We start from the raw sequence: 18,235 nt of genomic DNA on the forward strand, positions 1-18,235 counted from the left end.
ATTCCCATTTTTATCCTGTTGATGAAAAAAACACACACACATATGCCATTAGTAGCATTTGGAAGACAGATATTATATGTAGACCAGATTTTAAACAAGCACATTTAGGCAATTACTATTTTCTGCTGCTATGTGTGTATGTATCTGTTGGCAGCATGTGCATCAGAGTGTGAGCGTATATTCCAAAGCTTTCCGTGCACATTTTCGGTTAGCAGCCTGTTGTATTGGTTTCTCTGTCTGTAATTCCACGAGATTAATGACACTGTCACGCACTTGTGAAGCGTCCTTAACTAAGATTCAGCAGCATAATGTCCACTCCATCTTTGTTTCATTTTTTCCCATTTAAAAGGCATTCCAATCAGCTTTAGGCCATCTTGAATCCCCTCCTCGTTCTGGCTACTGCGCACTGATGGTGCCAGTGTTGGAGGGGAGAATGTTTTTGCCAAACAGATGGAAAAGCATCACTGTGTTGCACACACACACAGTCACACACATACTTCTCTCTTGGTGATTTCATGGCCTGCACTGACATTCAGTCATTCATTACAAAGTGAATTAATGTGCCAGAGTTGCAGTTTTCCCTTAAAAACAGATGTCGCCGAACATCTAATTAAGCAACTTACCAAATCATGGCAGCTTGGTCATCTCCTGCCATTTATAGGAGAGAAGCTGTATCTTCTCTGGATCAGGCGGTGTAGATGTTGTGGCTGTGACCTCAGTGCCCAATAACCTAAATCACTATTTAAATTATTCACACAATAACGACACCGGAGCACTCCATTATGAACATTATTGCTGAGAAATGGGCCGGGCTGAGGTGAAGGATGAGTCTTATCTTTCGCTGTCAGTCGGGGCATTAGTCATAGTAACGGGTCCCTCAGACCTGTGTTCGGGGTTTTCATTGAGCTTTACATAGCAGATTTATCACAGATCACTGGCTGATGTCAACGTCCTAACAATGAGATGAGATGACCGTCTAAAGCTGTTTAGCTTCGGCATTGTAATTTAAGGTCAGGCTGATGCATAGATATAAGTATGCGATCTGTTTAATGGAATGTATACAGAGCATAAAAGGTGTCAAAATTTCCCATCGGAGGATAGCAAATTCACTGCTACACTTCTTTGACATTAACATCTACATTTGCTTTGGCTCAAGAGTAAATGGACTTCACAGAAAGAAAAGAAAAAACTTTCCACTTGAACCAAACAAGACAGAAGAACGGAAAGTGTTTTCTCTGTCATTGCTCTTTTTTTCCTTGTCAAGAAGCCAAACTCAATTTATGTCAAACAAGGTTTAAAGGACCTTGGGATTAAAGCCATAAACTGGCTGCTGTCAGACCTGAAGCCCTGCTAACAATTTAGTGCCAAACCAGCGTTGTTCAATATCATTTCATATTATATCATGCCACGACACAGTGACAGCTACACATCAGCCTAGTCACAGCTGGTTTGCCCTGAAGAACTCCTCCGATGTCGGCTCCAATCGAAGCTGACTCCACTTTGCTCTGATCTAAAATGGGAAATCTATCTGAAGTACTCTGCGGGGAGCGGCTGCAGCTTTTGGTAACGAATGCTAACAGGTCGATCAGGTAATGAGAAGAGATATTTGGGTAAAGGGATGGGGTTAGAGGGGGTGCTGTAATGGGCATGCCAAAAGCCTTCACAGGCCCCATTATAACAGCTAGAGACAGTGCTAATGAAGCACTCACTTAAACATAGATGCAAAACAGCTACAGTAAAATGAGCAACATACAACTGGAATCCCATTTTTTCTGTGCAAATATATAGATAGACAGATTTTTTTTTCACAATTGCATTTTTAAATGATATATTCGGACTCATATTTAAATCTCTTCTCCTGAGCACACACAGAACGCTTGAACTAATAGCATCAGGAAGCTGTAGTCACATTTTGTGGTGTGTAGCAGGTATGAGGAAGCAAGCGACACATTCAACTGAAATCACATGACAATTGAAGGTTTGGTATCACATGTGAAAACACTAGGTTTTCAATCCTGCAAAACTGCAAGCTGATGTTTTCAAATCATCCACAATACATTGCAATGTTCAAAATGTCTCAGATCACCCACATAAACCAGCATCTAGCCTTACAGTGACATGGTTTATAGATCCTTAATGGTATTTTAGAGTTTATCCTGGCAAAACAGTAAAACATTTTAATGACTCATCCTGCACATGAAGGTGTATTAGTCCAATGAAACACTTTCTCAAATGTTTATGTCCCTCTGTCTCCGCGCTGAACTACATCAATCAAGTGGAGCTGACCAATCGCAGCAGACTCGGCCTTTCAGGAGGAGGGAGGCCTCTCTTCCATGTTATGCACATAAACATGTGGAAACAAATAGTGCTCCGACAGCCATTTCACAGTAACTCTACATTTAAAAAAAGGATCAAAACACAGCAGAAACTGTGTGCACCCTCACTTGTTATTCATTTTCAAACTTGCAAGACCCAACCACCACAGACTCAAGTGACAATCGCTCTGGGCAATTCATCAGACTTTGTGTCCTTTATACAAGTTTTACAGTTCATACTCCCAAAGACTTTGATGTGCAAAAATCTGCGGAGGTCCTTTAATTATGAAGTCTATCTGAAAAATTTTCAAATTTGGAGACATTTTTTTTGGACAGCGTACTGTACATATAAATGTACTGCATGATCACACTGTTATTATACTCACACTGTATTCAGACAAATCCAGATGCTATGTACTTACTGCATGTGTCAACAAATGCAACACATGGAGACATTGAATGCAGCCATGAATTGTCAAATACATGTGTGCTTATTTCAGCTATTACTACCCAAGTAGTCACAGGGAAAAAAGCCATTCAGTGTCAATAAAGATACAGACAAGAGGCACAAATCAAAGCCCTAGTACTCCTATTAAACTGCATCCTGCTGTGTCTGTGATTATCTGTGAGTCCCTTTAAGTAAAACCTCTTGAGAAGAGGAGTGATGTGAGACTGCACAAGCAGAAGGACGATGGGACAATTTGTACAATCGGAGGAGAAGGCAGAGAAGGAGAGTGACAGAGGGAGGGTGAAACCTCCACGTGTTTGATGGTGATTGGAGACATCACTTACACAAACAATGAGGCGGAGGATGACAACATCTTCTGCATGACGAGTGTGTTTGTGAAGGCTGTCCTCACACAACGAAATGGCACTTTGAATCATCCTCACGCCCCAGACATGTACGCACACTGACACGCACAAACGCATCTAAACACACATGCACGCACAAAGAGATTTCACTTCACATTTTCCAGCCTGATGTCATATTAAGTATGTAAGTACAAGAGGTAGGAAGGAGAGACGGGGTCACTTTGTGAGAGGATGGCTTGTTTGTCGATCAATATTTACAAGCACTCAAGAGGTGAGGAATAAAATGCAGGTGTGTGAAATGTGGCCACCATCTCAAACACGGAACCTCGAAATTGTTTGGAAAGAACCCCGCTTACTCTCCCCTCGCCGTCTTCGCTCACCCTTTCTGTCTTTCCCCCACAAACATTAAATGGCTTTGACAACTCACTGGTCTATGGCCATTCCACAGCACTATCCTTTCATTCGCCTTCCCCTTTAGGGTAATGTGATTTTACACAGTGGAAGTGCAGGCTCTCACACATCCAGGGCCAGCGGATCAGTGAGCTGAGCAAACAGGCCGACGTGCTCCACAAGTGGGGGTCTGTCATCACAGCTGCCTTAAATGTGGCTAACATTTTGTGGTTAATGTGGTCTAGGTCACATGAGCGTCACCTTTTTGATTAAGGGCCTTAAAGGGCCAACATCTAACAATTTGTTACTGTAAAATGTTCCTAAAATGTACAGAGACAACAAAATACAAAGACTTAACTTGTCGATGAGGCCTGAAAAAAAAATCTGGTTTCAAACGCAACCCACATTAACTTGTTCCCTCATAACAGTAACTATATTAGCCATATACCATATATTTTGTCTCTGTATTTTGAATCTGAGGTCTTGAATCACCTTTCTTTATTTCTTATTGTCAGTGATTATTCCTCTCTCAGCATCCCTCACAGCAGAGGAGGCGATCACTCTTCACTCTTTCTTCTTACCCTCTCCTCTGGGAGGTCAAAGTGCAGAGTCACACACACAACAGCACCACTGGAGGTGATCATTTTTCAGTGCTCAGCAGAGCAGATGATGCAAACACAGTCCTTTAGTGCATTGTAATGCTCGGTAATGTGGATTATATTTTTAGATAGACAACGGATATCTTACATACTATGTGTGGGTATGTTTCACACTTTTAGCCATCGCCACCACACAAGCTGTTGTCTGTGTAACTCGTGTCCTCGTCAGGTGTGGTCCTCACAGTTACAGACCATCAGCTGTGCAATCCACCATCTTCTACTGCCAGGCTAATAAATGGCTTGTGTCAGAGGCAGTGTCAGTCTATTGGTTGCTCATTTTGAGTTTGTCTAGCGGTTGGAGAAGAGCTTTGCATTCTCCGTTGCTCTGCTCAGTGACTGGCAAAGTCCTGACTTTATTGATTTCTTTCTTCACTGCTCTTTGTCAAAATATCCAACTGCAGACCTTAAAGACCTCCGCCATTGCTCGACATCTGCAGCCACACACAGCTTCTCTTATAATGGTCGACTCCAGCACTTTGTTTTTTGAAGGAGGGTGTGTGTGTGTGTGTGTGTGTGTGTGTGTGTGAGGAAGGGATGATAGGCTGTGTGAGTGGAAGATGATTGGAGAACACAATCTAAAGCCTCAGCAGCTCTACCTCTCTCTCTCTCTCTCTCTCTTTTCCTTTCTCTGTATCTCTCTCGCTCTCTTACTCTCTCTATCTTTTCCAGTCTGACATAGAGAAAATATTGTACACTGACTGGCTCCCATTGAATCCACGTTGTGATTCATCGCCCAATTTCAAACTGCCAAGCAGCTAAATTGCACCAGGTCTGCCAAAATTCATCCCAGGAACACGCAGGAGATGTGAAAAATTAAATGTCATCGTGGCACAGTGGAAAACTTTCACCTCTCATCGAGCAGAATATGCTCGCTTCATTCTGTACTGATGGATGATGGCCCGGAGCTATACTTAACCTACTTAGTAATGTCATGTACCGCAGAATGTGTTTACTTTTGAAAAATAGTGAGAAAACATAAACTCTATCAGAGCTTGACATCTACGCATTCTTCCTCCAAATAAAGTGGCTTTTTATGTTGATGCAGGAATGAATTTTCCCCTTCATCAGACTTGTTTGTTGTATATCATGTACTAACGCTGGATGTGTAAAATAATGTAGGCCAGCTGAAAAGACAGTTTCTAAATATTAAGGGATATCTGTTAGGCTTTGCTGCTTCCTGGTACATTATGGGTTTTTTTTCCACATGGCTACACTTTGGGTGCCAATTTGAAGTTTTATCAAGGCAAGTTCAGACAGTCCGGACATTTTGAGGAGATAAAGGTACATTATTGAGCGTGAATGAGAGAGAGGGGTGAGAGACAATGGGCTGAAAAACAGAGAAAGGATAAGGTTGGGAGGCAGGGAGAGAGGGTAGGAGGGCTGAGCGATGACTGGCTACTTTAGCAATTAAAATGTGGGGCAAAGACACAGAGGCTTGGTTTGACCGAGAGACTGCACCATTCATCATCCCAGCTGCCATAAAGCAGCAGTAGATGGAATCTTTGATTTGAGCTTCACAGGAACATAAATCAAAATCCAAACCATGGCCTGTCAGGGCCATCGCCAGAATAACCCATTTGAGAGAGGGAGAAAGAGGAAGAGAGGGGAGGTAAGGTTGGGGAGAGTAAAGGTAGTTACTTTTCTAGCTTTGCACTCTATCCCGCATACACACACACACGCACAAAGACTACTACAGTTTACAGACACACACCTTTGTCCCTCCATATGTATTTGATGTTCAGACGCAGCTGCCTCACACCCAGCCACAATATCGAATCTGGGGATCATTGATCAAGTGGCTGGGTCCTGTCAGTGGCCAGTGGTGTGCCTGACCCGCCCCGCCCTGCCAACATCTCCCCGTCCACCCCCCTCCTCTCTTCATACCCTCGAATACAAGGCAGAGAACAAGGAAGTGAGGTCATGCCGCGTGTACATCCATCCATCTAAATAGCATGACAACGACAGCTAATAAATCATTCATTCATTGTTTAATCTATTGTCTGCCCGGGCAAAAGTCATGTGGCTGATATGAAGACAGATTTACCCCATGCAGGTGGGGCCCATTGGAGAGGGAATGTTACTGTTACTGGTTTCCTTATCAATTAGTAATGTGTTCATTATACCTTGGAGCAATTAAAACCACTAATGATTGAAATAACATGGAGGGTCTTTTATCAAGTCAGTGCCAAAGTAATTTAAGCCAATTTAGTCATACATTTTATTTTTGCTGGAGGCTTTGGGGGTTCAAACACTGTGATTTACATACTTTGCTGACTGAAAGATAAATGATAGCTCATCTACAAGTTATTTCAACATCACCTGAACATATGCCAGAGTGACTCTAATAGTGTGTTCATTTGGGGGACGTGGATGAGGCTCTCTAGCAAGGTCATGGAGGGTTCGTTTTAAATGCGATGCACAATCCCAGAAGGATGAATATTTAGGTTCATCTTCTCCACCGTGAGCCATGTTTAATTTATTATAATTACAGAAAGCCTGAGTGAAGGCTTCGTGTTATGAGCAGAGGTAACAACCCTAACATAACCCTATTATAAAAGAGGTTATGTTTCCCCAGTGCAGAATCAATGTAAAACATGTGACCTGAAACAGCTTAGGACAGGTTAATGAGGCTACATTTGGGATATGCATCTCATTATGACTGCCAGAGGGAAGGTCACTAAACATCACTGTTTACTTTAGCTCACCATGTAACAGAGCCATCGTTGAAAAACGGGATAAATTGGACCAATATACCGGCAAATCACCACATTGTTTTGGTATGAGTCACATACAGAAAAAAAGCACCAAAGCTCACAACCCATTTGGGAAAGGTCATGAACGCACATCCCACGGCAAGCACGACCATGTTTGACCTGTTGTTAAAGTGACGATAGCAATTGTTTAACGGCAGATGAGTCTGATACACAATATGATTTAGATGCCATAAAAAGCGATGAGGTAGTGTTGATCTCTCAAACAGCTATCACTGTTGATGAATGATTGAGCTCCAAGACCACGATGGGAGGCCATGAGAAGGTGCGTGTTCATTTATGCGGCGGCGTGCACCAGCCGAAAAGCAGTGTGTGGCACTGCTGTCTGTGCCCGCATGCGGAGCGTGGCATTAGTCAGAGTGTGTAAAGCCCTACCAGTCAGACGGGAGATGGGTTGAGGGAGATGAATGGGAGGCAGGTTCACTTTATTACTGTCACTCTGCTCTCTCCCAGTCTGCCTCAACCTCCCCACTACCACCCATCCATTAATCACATGTTACTGCCTCCTCCCTCCCTCTTTCACTGTCTATTTCTCCTCCCTCCACCTTTCTGCTCCTCCTCCATCTATCCCTCAATCGTTCACAACTGCATCACTATTTCAAAACTCCCACTTATACTGTCTCATCCTCAGGTTACCTTTTAATCATACTCTGTCTTTAGTTTGCCTTCCTCTCTAATCTTAGGGCCTATGCAGACTTCACTTAGCGTCAAAGCACAATGTGACATATTAGCATAAATCACGTCTGCAATGTATAGTCTTTGCTAAACTTACTTTTACAATTAAAACATATAACCATCCTTATCTAGTTAATACTTAAATTGTAGAATTTGTGCACAACATTTGTAGCAAAAGCATCCATGTGAAATCCATGTAAATGTCATAAGCTATGACTGTGGAATAACAGCTAAAATAGGTTACCTATGTTTAGGTGGTGTAGTGAAGTGAACTTATTCTAAGGTAATTCAAATGTATCATAATTCTATTAATCAAATGATCTTACTCTTATAAACAGATCAGATTAGTTCATTTTAGCTTCACCATGGCTAATTCATTAGACATAGCAAATGTTATTGGGAGGAGTTTTAATATAAAGGACTCATTTGAATAGTATTATGGCTTACAGTTATGCATAATCTCCCGCCTTTGATCGTCAAAAGGGTGCCATTTCGGATCATTAACTGCCCGCCCAACTCAGCTACACCTCTGTACCCGTATCTGGATTTACAGGGTGTCAGATGGAGTTGGTAATTGCCAAGATGGTGACATCATGTGACCAATGATTCACACAATTTTGGGTTTGTCAGTCTTTATTCACAGTCTATGTGTATACCTCACAGGTAGGTTGGTCTAACTTCATTTTGTGTCAGTGCTTTTTCACATTATGCAGCTTTGATCAAGGGACACTGCTTCTCTTTAGTGAACAATTTAAATGTGAAAATCCTAAAAACCTGTAGACATGACCGGGTTAATCTGTGATAATGACTTATAGGCTGAGTTAAAAACTGATAAAGAGCTGGTGCTTGTGGTCCATAAACAGTCACACTGTTACAGCTGAGACACTACAGATCAGTTCGGAGCAGCAGCATTACCCAGCCCCTGCAGTGATGCCACCAGCTCTCCCTCTGTCCCAGCAGCTATCAGCCTCTCTGCAGCTCCCATGGGCCACATGTCAGACAGTAGTGCTGTGTTGATGCTTTTGCTACATACTGTATATATATATATAGCCAGCTAGCTCTGCCTCTCTTGGGTACCTGGATGAGCTGTGTGCAATGTGGATACCAGGGCTGAGGGGGAGGAGGGAGGGAGGGAGGGAAGGAAAGGCCCCCATAGGCTGGCCATGCTGCCGCTCCCCCGGATCCTATCGGCTAATGGGTCGGCAGGGATTTGGGGAGGGGGGTGGAGGTGGACAGAGACGGATGGCTCCTGACAAACTCACACTGACAGCCAGTGAATACAGGGCAGCCTAGCAGAAAGGTCAGAGCATGGATGGATAAAGGACCGCTTGACTTTCAAAGTTTCACCCTGCTTGGTGCCACCACACTGTCAGTGCGAAGAGAAAAGTGTTTACGGCTCGTCGGTTGGTTTTTCTGTCAAGATAGCTGTGTGTCTTTGCTAACCGCCTCTTCTTCACACACATAAAACTTCAGGATTCCTACAAATATTTGTTTCCAGTGTGGCCAACAAACAGATTTGTTCTAACAGGTAAGAAATGACAAGGGTTTCCGAAATAACTGTGCCTTTAAAATGCCTATTCTAAGTGAGGCACATATGCAACTGCACTGACAACCTCATTAAGGCTTTAGTAAGCGGTGTACCTTCAAGGAGAAAGAATCAAGCCCTCTCTAAATGAACTAATCTGGTGTTCACCCTAGAGGCTCAGTTACTGTGTGTGTGTGTGTGTGTTTGTGCGTAGGTGATGTGTTTATTGACTCCAATAGAGGAGTGGATAAGAGGAGAGCCTCTGACTGAAGAACACTGATCCAGTCAGATGTCACCGGCCCTCAGAACTGCCTCTAATGGGGCCCTAGGGACTCTGTCTCTCTTTCACCCTCTTCCTCCTTCTCTCCCCATCTCACTAGCTCTCTAATGTCTCTGTGTCTCTCAGCCCCTGGTATTTTGCTTTTATTACACTTTTTTTGAAGCCACTGTTGCCATGTGCAAATGTTGAAAACGTTGCAAGACAAAGTCCAGCATCAAATCTACTATTGAGATAAGGCCTATTTTTGTTTGTTTGTTACACAATTCAAAGAAAATAGCTTGACATTGGAAATTGGTCTCACACAGAGTCCATCTATATGGACTTGACTTGGCCATCACCATCAGGTCTTTAGAGTCACGTGTAAACGTGCAGGTAGCAGCCATAGCACCTACCTGTCCCTCAGTTATGCATAACTTTAAGGAACACAATAAGATTGATATCACTCTGATGTCTGGATATTGCACATGACCTTACCACTAGAAGCTAGTTAGCTTAGCTATCAATCTAGCCTGGCTCCGCTAGAGAAGCCCAAACAGGCATACAACTGCATATCAAAGCAGCATGAACTGAACACACTAAACAGTTTGCATTTATATCTGCTTGTCACCAAGACAGCAGACATTCCACTCTGGGTTGTTTTTTTAGAAAGGGGTGGACATGAGCAAACATTATGAGCTCTAGGCACCACAAGAAGGGCACAAAGAAGTATTCCTTTAATACCAATCATTTTCTTTTTTGTATAGATGAAAGAAATCTCTTCAAAGTTTCATATTTCCCTTCTTCCTTCCTCCTAAAATGATTTGAATACTCAGTATGTGGCCAGCTAGACCTTAGTATGTATTCATTACAATCATTTATTCACTTCCTATAGTGCCTGTCTGAAAAAATGGCAACATCCCCTAAAAATAATCTTTCAAAGAATAAACCCAAGTTTGACATGTCTGTGACTGTATATGTTGGACAAGCTGTTACAGAGTAATCCATAAGTACATTATTCATATTTTGGGGCTGACATGTCATTTAACATTGTAGATAATGCACATGCTGCCCTGATTACATGTGAAACTGTCCACACTTAACCACATATGATTTGCTTACTTAGTGTGAGCCTCATCATGTGAAATCAGCGAGGACACCACTCGTCAGTGGGCCAGAAGAACCGGAAGGGACAGTTCCTGGCAGGACGTCCACTCCTCCCACCGCTCCCAGAAGGCCATGCTTCAACCATGTGTCCATCATCACCGTCGGGAGGCGTCCATTTTTGAGTCCTCGCGTCTTCCATCTGAGGCACCCCTGTCTCTTTGACGAGTCGTGTGACCTTTTCCCCACGTCAGGTGTCGTGCTTGGTTACGTCAGGGTGGCGGCTGAGTGTCAAAATGTGGTCCTGTTTGTGTCTGTTGACTCTGTTAATGGTTTTACCCAAAGAGCACCGCTCTGGAGTGAAACAGGATCTGATGGGAGATGACAGGGGTGACACAGACAGGGCTGGCCTGGCTGTGTTCGACGAGGTGGCCCTGGCGCGGTGGGAAGCGTCCTATTAAGACACGACACACTGTTCATTATCATTGTGGTGAAGAGAAGCAGATTCCAGGATGAATGCCAAACAAACAGTGCATCTGTGCGTGTGTTTTTGACACCTAAAGACAGGCGGAGGGCACTGAGGAGGTAAGGCAGTGCATCAGAAAGTCATTTTAGATACATACACATATTATAAGACATTCATCTGTTTAAATAGAAGTTCATTGATCTCATATACATTCTACTCTATACTGACTGTACACATCCATGTAACTTGTCCAAGGCTGACACTATATGTATTTTCATTGTGTCATAACCTCTTTTCTTCTCCCTCATTACATTTCAAAGGGTGGACAAAACACATTGTGCTCACACACCATTGCCTGATCATGTTAGTGTTGACTGGGACACCAGAGCTAGCATCCACTGGCCTTCCCCGAGGCCCGCTTCATACCCCCCACTGTTACTCCACAGTCACTGGAACAAGGGTCAACCACACCAACCCTCTGAGTCCAACAAATGCTCCACTTTTCTTGCAAATTAGCAACACACTGTAACATTCAGGGCCGAACACATCTGCCACAGACCACAGTAGTGCTACGTGTGGTTTGGTGCTTTACAGAGTTCATGGCCAAGTGAGATTCAGCTACAATCATGAGATAATGTGATTAATCCGTATCTTTTGCAGTGTATTATGCATTAGTCGGCACCTTTTTGTCTGTATTTTTTCACATTCTTCTGTGCTCTGCTGCTGTAATTGCTGTTATTTTTAACTAGAATTTTTCACTATAGCTTTTAACTAAAGGAACAACAATGCTGCTCAACAAATCAGCATTAGTTTCAACACTTGCCCACTCCTTTGTACAGTTTATTTGGAGACATATTTGCTCCAGTGAAACACCTCTTAAATGATGGCTTTGTTCCAACATTTAAACCTATTTGAAAGACCTGTTTGAAGCCTCGAACATTTGGTGTTAATAGAGCAGAACGGCGGGGTGTATTTGATAACCACAGCAGCTACAGTATGACATCCACAGCCAAACGATGGCTACCAGCTTTGCAAACAACCACCACACCCTCGATCCATTTTTATTGTATTTGAGCAGCAGTGTTATATTTCCTGGCCTCCCCTTAGCACCACACACACAGGGCACTCCAAACAAAAAATCCATACTATCGACCCGCCAATGTCACCACAATTACTCTTCCCAAACAGCCATTGAGGACAAATTACATCTGCACTGCCTTTTCACCCGGTCACTATGGCTGAGCAGTGGCCCCTCGCACCACCTCCTCCTCCTCCTCCACTCAGCCTCTTGTCTCCGTCCCTCCATTTGCCCCCTAACTGAAGTCTGGATGGAGATACGGAGAGCGGGGGTCACAACAGGGGACGGGACAGCAAAAGAGCAAAAGAGCCAGCAGCTTAGACTACCGCAGCAGAGTCACTTCATGAAATATAGCTTCAGCCTATCACTGATCACACAATTTCAAGCTCTCCAGGCAGCTGCCACTAAATGTGCAACAGTTATTCTGCCTGAACACTCACTCATCAAAGCAGAGATTTTTCCCTACATTGACATGTAGCGTGGGCAACCAGAAAGACGGAAAAAAAAATTGCTGTGATATTTGCATACGTCGTATTAGAATGGGTGAATATCATCTTCCTGCCAGTGGCAGTCTCAAGCTGAGAGCTGCATCATCTTCCTCTGCACCCGGGCAGGCCTCCAGTGGTGAGAGGTAATCTCGCTCTGAGGTGTGAAGAAAACCACTTCCCATGTTTACATGAATACAGAAGCCCAACACCACAGAAAACCCTCTGGTATTGATTTCCCTGTCTGTATACACTGCCAAAATCATTTATTCACTATTGGCAGCAGTACTAGCAGCAACCAGCATTTAATGCTCTTAGCTATTAAGTTTCTTTGCAAGTAATCTCAGAGAACGTTGTCCCCCCTCCAACAGCAGACAGGGTGATTGAATTTTCCTGATGTTACGATGGCCCAGGAGGACATTTAAATGGCTACTGGGGCAGGTGGTGTATACCTGGGTGTTTGGAGTTTGATTCTGTTTCAGACGTTGTGTAGGTCCCCATTCTGAATCAGGATCATCCGTCACCACCCACACACACACACACACACACACATACACACACACACTGCCTTTTACCTTCATCTTAAACAATGAAAGGCTCTACACTCTTTTAACTGTAATAGCTCCAAAGCCATCTACTCAGTATTTCCCTTCATAGGTGCAGTCGTGCAGAACTCTTTTCTCTCTGAGGCACATCAGCAGTCTCCCTGATATTTTCTACAATTGTTTAAAGGCTGGAATCACTGCAGGTTTTTCTTAATGCTCTGGATGCAGATGCACATACTGTAGGTGTTTCTTCAGCTATTTAGGATGAATATTTTAGTCCAAAAAACTCGCTTTTTACAGAGTGTAAGAATATAAGAGAGGTAGTGTGAAAAAGATTAAATAAATCTTTGCTTTGGTAAAAAAAAAATTATGTTACAGCAGGAAAAGACAAAATTGTATTAGCTTAGGTGCTTCTGCCATGGTAAGGTTTGAGATGATAGAAGTAGAGCAGACATTTTTGTACAAAATAGTAACAAAGGTTTATCCAAATAAATCAAAGTGCCTCCAATTCACACGACATCCTATTAAGCTCCCTCTCTAGATCCTGCATTAATGCACAAATCTGCATTATAAAGCTAAAGCCCTACCTATCAAGAGCTTGTGCATGTGTGTGTGTGTGTTAGAGAGAGAATCATTCATGCATCTGTAAGTGTGTATCTGTATGATATATGGTGATCAGTCACAGGAGGGGTTTTTACTGCGTGATTATTTCTGCTGTGACACTAACGAGCTTCGGCTGCAGATCCACTGCAGACCAATTACAGTGGAGAAGAGGCTGCTGCTTGCTTATTACACTCAGATAATCAGCGGGTTTTACCCTCCATGTTACAGCTCCTGCTACACACGTGAAGGCTTGATTTTTGCAGGACGTGCATGACAGGAGTCCTGCATTTATATTTCTATACATGCGCATCTGTCTGTCCGTCTATTATAGCACTGCTGCATTCAGAGGGACAGCGGGCTATTGTCTGTGATGCTGTGCTGTCTATATTGGAGAGCTCCAGCTTGTTGATTTATCGCTTCTGCATTGTGTTGCCAGTGCTCTCTGCTCAATTGTATCTTTGGTGCACCAATATGCCACCTCTGCATGTGTCATATTGTGACCAGGTACGGTATGAGGGATTTGTGACTGGAGGGGAACCTTGCAAACAGGAGGCCAATGAGGACGGAGAAAATGAGGGGAGAAAGAGGCATCAAAATGTCTCTGTATTCAGTGATTGGGTTATTCTAGACAGCACTGTCAGCACTTTCCACAAAAGAGTTGCAGAAAACCATGGAGGGTTGTGGGGGAGATCATTTGATGTATACTGTACCAGTCTGTGTGCGTGTGTGTGTGTGTGTGTGTGTGTGTGTGTATGCGTGCACTCTAATCACCTTAATTATTTCCTCTAATTACCTGCAAACAGCTAATGAATTCCTCAGGAATCCTATCATGTTGTGTATGTGCTCACATCATCATCCGTTTTGCACGGCTGCCATTAATTTGCTCATAAACAAATACAATTAGCATAAAATGTTTCATTACAGCCTCATATATCTGGTTTAGTCTCTGGTAAAGATGTGAAACAGCTGAACAGCAACCACAAAAAAGACATCATTTTATTGCATTTCCTCTATGTTTTATACAAATGTTGATGGAATCAACGTGGGTTAGAAAAATATTTCACAGTGTGTATGTTTGCTGTCCTTGGGGATGCTGATGCGTGCAAGCGCTTTGCATGTTTGCGCGTGTCTGTGTTTGTAATTGTGTGTGTTTGTTTTTTTTTTCCGCTTTATAAATTTTCCATCCAAGGTCGTCTGGAGAAGAGGGACAATGGACTCGGTCCTGGGTGGACTGATGATGAATGTGTACATTTCATGACAACAAAAGCATAATGACCTTATTCTATAATGAATGGATTCATCATTAAAAATCTGTGGCCTGCGGCAAAGTCTTTTTTGCATATTCTGATGTCACCTCCTCTCTGAACATCACATGCATATGCCTCTAGTGTACTGTGTGTGAGTGCAAGTTCAAGCATCTTCATGTTTTGTTGTTTGTGCTGATCTGCATGTGTGTGTGTGTTTGTGTGTAGCCTCTGCGCCTTTGTGGTGCACCAGACACAGCTAACTGCAGCGCACATTAACACAGTCAGACATAGTAGCTCAAACCAAATGGTGTTCCATCACTCATGTCACACATGTGTTTATGGAGATCTTGTTTATATAACTAATTCCTCCGTGATTGCACACTGTATATGCAGCATCTTTCCTCAGATAATTAGCAATGAAAACCCCCAACTGAGGCTCCGTCCTACACAATGTCACCAAGTCTGAAGCTGTGTTTATCAAATAATGAATCAGTGTGGCATTGTGAAATTCTCAATGTGAGTTACATGTGTATAAAAATGTGTAACTAATGTTACAAATGATGTTTCACAATGTGTCTGTGAGGGATTGATTGCAAACAGAGCTTTTGTTTCATTTCCTTCAAAGTACACAAGTACTTGTTATTGTCATTTTTTTCTATGTGTACTCAAGCTTATTTCAAAATACGTTTTTGTGGTGATGTTCCTCTATCTCTTGGTTTGACTCTCCTCACAGGAGGTGCATAACACTTACAACTTAAATTTTACAACAGATGAGTCCTCAGTAAAGCTTAAAAGGAATGTAGCTGTTGACCTGGCCTTTCTGAAATTAAAGGCTAGAAGGCTGAGGCTGAGTTGGCCTTCTTGCTCTTGGGATCTTGGGTAAGTAATATTAGCATACTTGTTATGTATGGTTACACCCATTAGCTCTCCAAATTATAAACCAAATAAATTCAACAGAGATCAGGTGATGACACAACCATCCTGTCTGCCTGGTTTTAAGCTATGCAGTTGTGACTGTAGCACAATAACATCAATCAGCATCCTGTGAGGAATTACTGACAGTTATGGGTGTGTTTTAGGTGAGACAATGATTGTTTAACCAATCACCTACAACCTTTTTTTTCTGAAAGTTTTCATAGCAGCTCTGTGTAACAAACCATAAGGTACTATTACTTTAAGTACTAATCACACTTCCACCAAAGCAAATTTTTTTATATTGCAGCATTGCTACTTAGTGAGGGTCTATTTTTGGTCTACCTGCAGACCTTTCTCTTCCCACAAAGGAACATTTAGTGCCTGCACAAACACAGCACTGATTGATTGACAGCGTTCAATTATCAGTTTCACTCTGTGCTGTATTGATCCTCAGGCGAGATTACTATCTTTTCTCTGGCTCTCTGTCCTGCAGGTCATGTAACACACTCTGACCCTGCCATGGATACAAATGGCATATACATCTCCTGAACTGCTCCAAATGTCACCTGTCAGACAGGCGCACAGAGAATGGGGAGCCAGGAGTGGTTTGGGGTAAACACACACACACACACACATCCATACACAAGAATATGCTCCCATCAGGGGAAAGGATCACAAGCAGTAGAGATGTCGCTTGTTATAAAATGGCAATTATGTCATCTGAGATGGTAAACAAGTCCTGTTGTAGTATGTGCTTAAAGGAGGTGAAGCAGGTAAAAGTACTTGAAGTAAACACACAATTAGAATATCTTACTAAGCTAGCCGCAGCACACCAGTGCATTTCCCTATAAAGAAACCTTGAAACCACAATGGATGTACTGTACAGCAGCGGGGGAGGAAGCTGTGGAGTCCGGGTGCCAAGTTGAGAATTCAGAGCTTCCCCTCTGTCTGTAGTCAGGTGGGATGACAGGGGGCGAGTGCTGGTTGGTGGCTCTCCGGCGGCTCTGACAGCCTGTCACAGGGAGATCACTGCCACATGCCTGTCTGTCCACAACGCTGACGGCTGACCCGTCCAACACGGCCCGGCCGGCTGGTCATGCCATCCCTGTCTGCTGTCGGACGTCTCTGACAGCTGACAAGACACCTGGGACACGGCCGGCAGGGGCCAGAGCACTGCTACCTGTATAGACATCAGGATTTACTGCTGCCAAGGAGAAGAGTGTGGAGGAGGAGGAGAAGAGAGGGACAGAGAGAGAGAGAGAGAGAGAAGATACACAAATAATTCTAAAAATGGTACACGTATGTTAGTTGTTGTAACTATAAAGATTATCCTCTAATTAACAAGTCTTCATTACCACTTCTCATCCAAACAACAGGACAGTTAGTAGAGCACATCCTGGCTTTTTCACAGGAACATGTGCATGCTGAAGTTGCTTTGTTTGTGCTTGTGTGCGCAGTACATTTTTCACAGCATAACTCCCTTTAGATGTGGAGACAAAGGAGTCTGATGGCTAGAGTCTAGGCCTGCTGAAACATATGGGCCATGTCATTTATCACGTCTGCTGGTGAAGGAATGAGAGCCCATCAGTGGCCTGGCATTGATCCCTGTATGGGCCAGCCATTGTTTTCCAGCAGCACCTGGTGGAGTTCTGTTTGCAGTTAATGGAGAGGAGGAGACACACTGAGGAGGAAGAGGAGGAGGAGGAAAGAGTTTGGAGAGGGAGGTGTAAACATTTACTAAGTGGGTCTTATTAAGGAGCAGAAAACTGAAAAGGTGATTCATATTATATTTGTATTATTATGAGTGCAGTTGAAAAATTAACAATGAGGGTTACTACTTTAATACTACATCTCCCAGAGTTCTGAGAACTGTCTGAGCTTCCTGTTCAAAACAAAAGATATGGCACCAGTTTTAGAGTTTCCAATTGTTGTAAAAGACCTTTCTAGAACTATTAGTTATGGCATTTGCCTTTGTGATTTTATATATCCAATGAGCAGCAACAGAGCCCCATTAGAAATAGTCTGGCAGCAGCCTGATGGAGGGAGGATTTCCTGTCGCAATCAGCTATAACTCATGCTGGCCAATTATGATTCATTAGTGTACGCTATGCATTTTGTAACGAGAAAAAAATAAAATCAGTCTCTCATGGTTCAATTTTGATGTTTAATTCTTAGTATTATTTGCCATAACTAAAATAAAATTATTGAGATCTATTTTGCTAACACACAGTGAGAACTGCAGCAATCTCTGTAAAAGGGCTTTGAATGAGGAACAAACAGTTAAAGTAGTTGGTTGGATACAGAGGTACAGTTTATAAAAAATAACCTTGTTGCTTCAAACATCACTACACTGAGGATTTACTGTATTTAACATAAAAACTTTACATA

Source organism: Parambassis ranga, chromosome 6 (assembly GCF_900634625.1).
Source record: "Parambassis ranga chromosome 6, fParRan2.1, whole genome shotgun sequence".
Lineage (NCBI taxonomy): Eukaryota > Metazoa > Chordata > Actinopteri > Ambassidae > Parambassis > Parambassis ranga.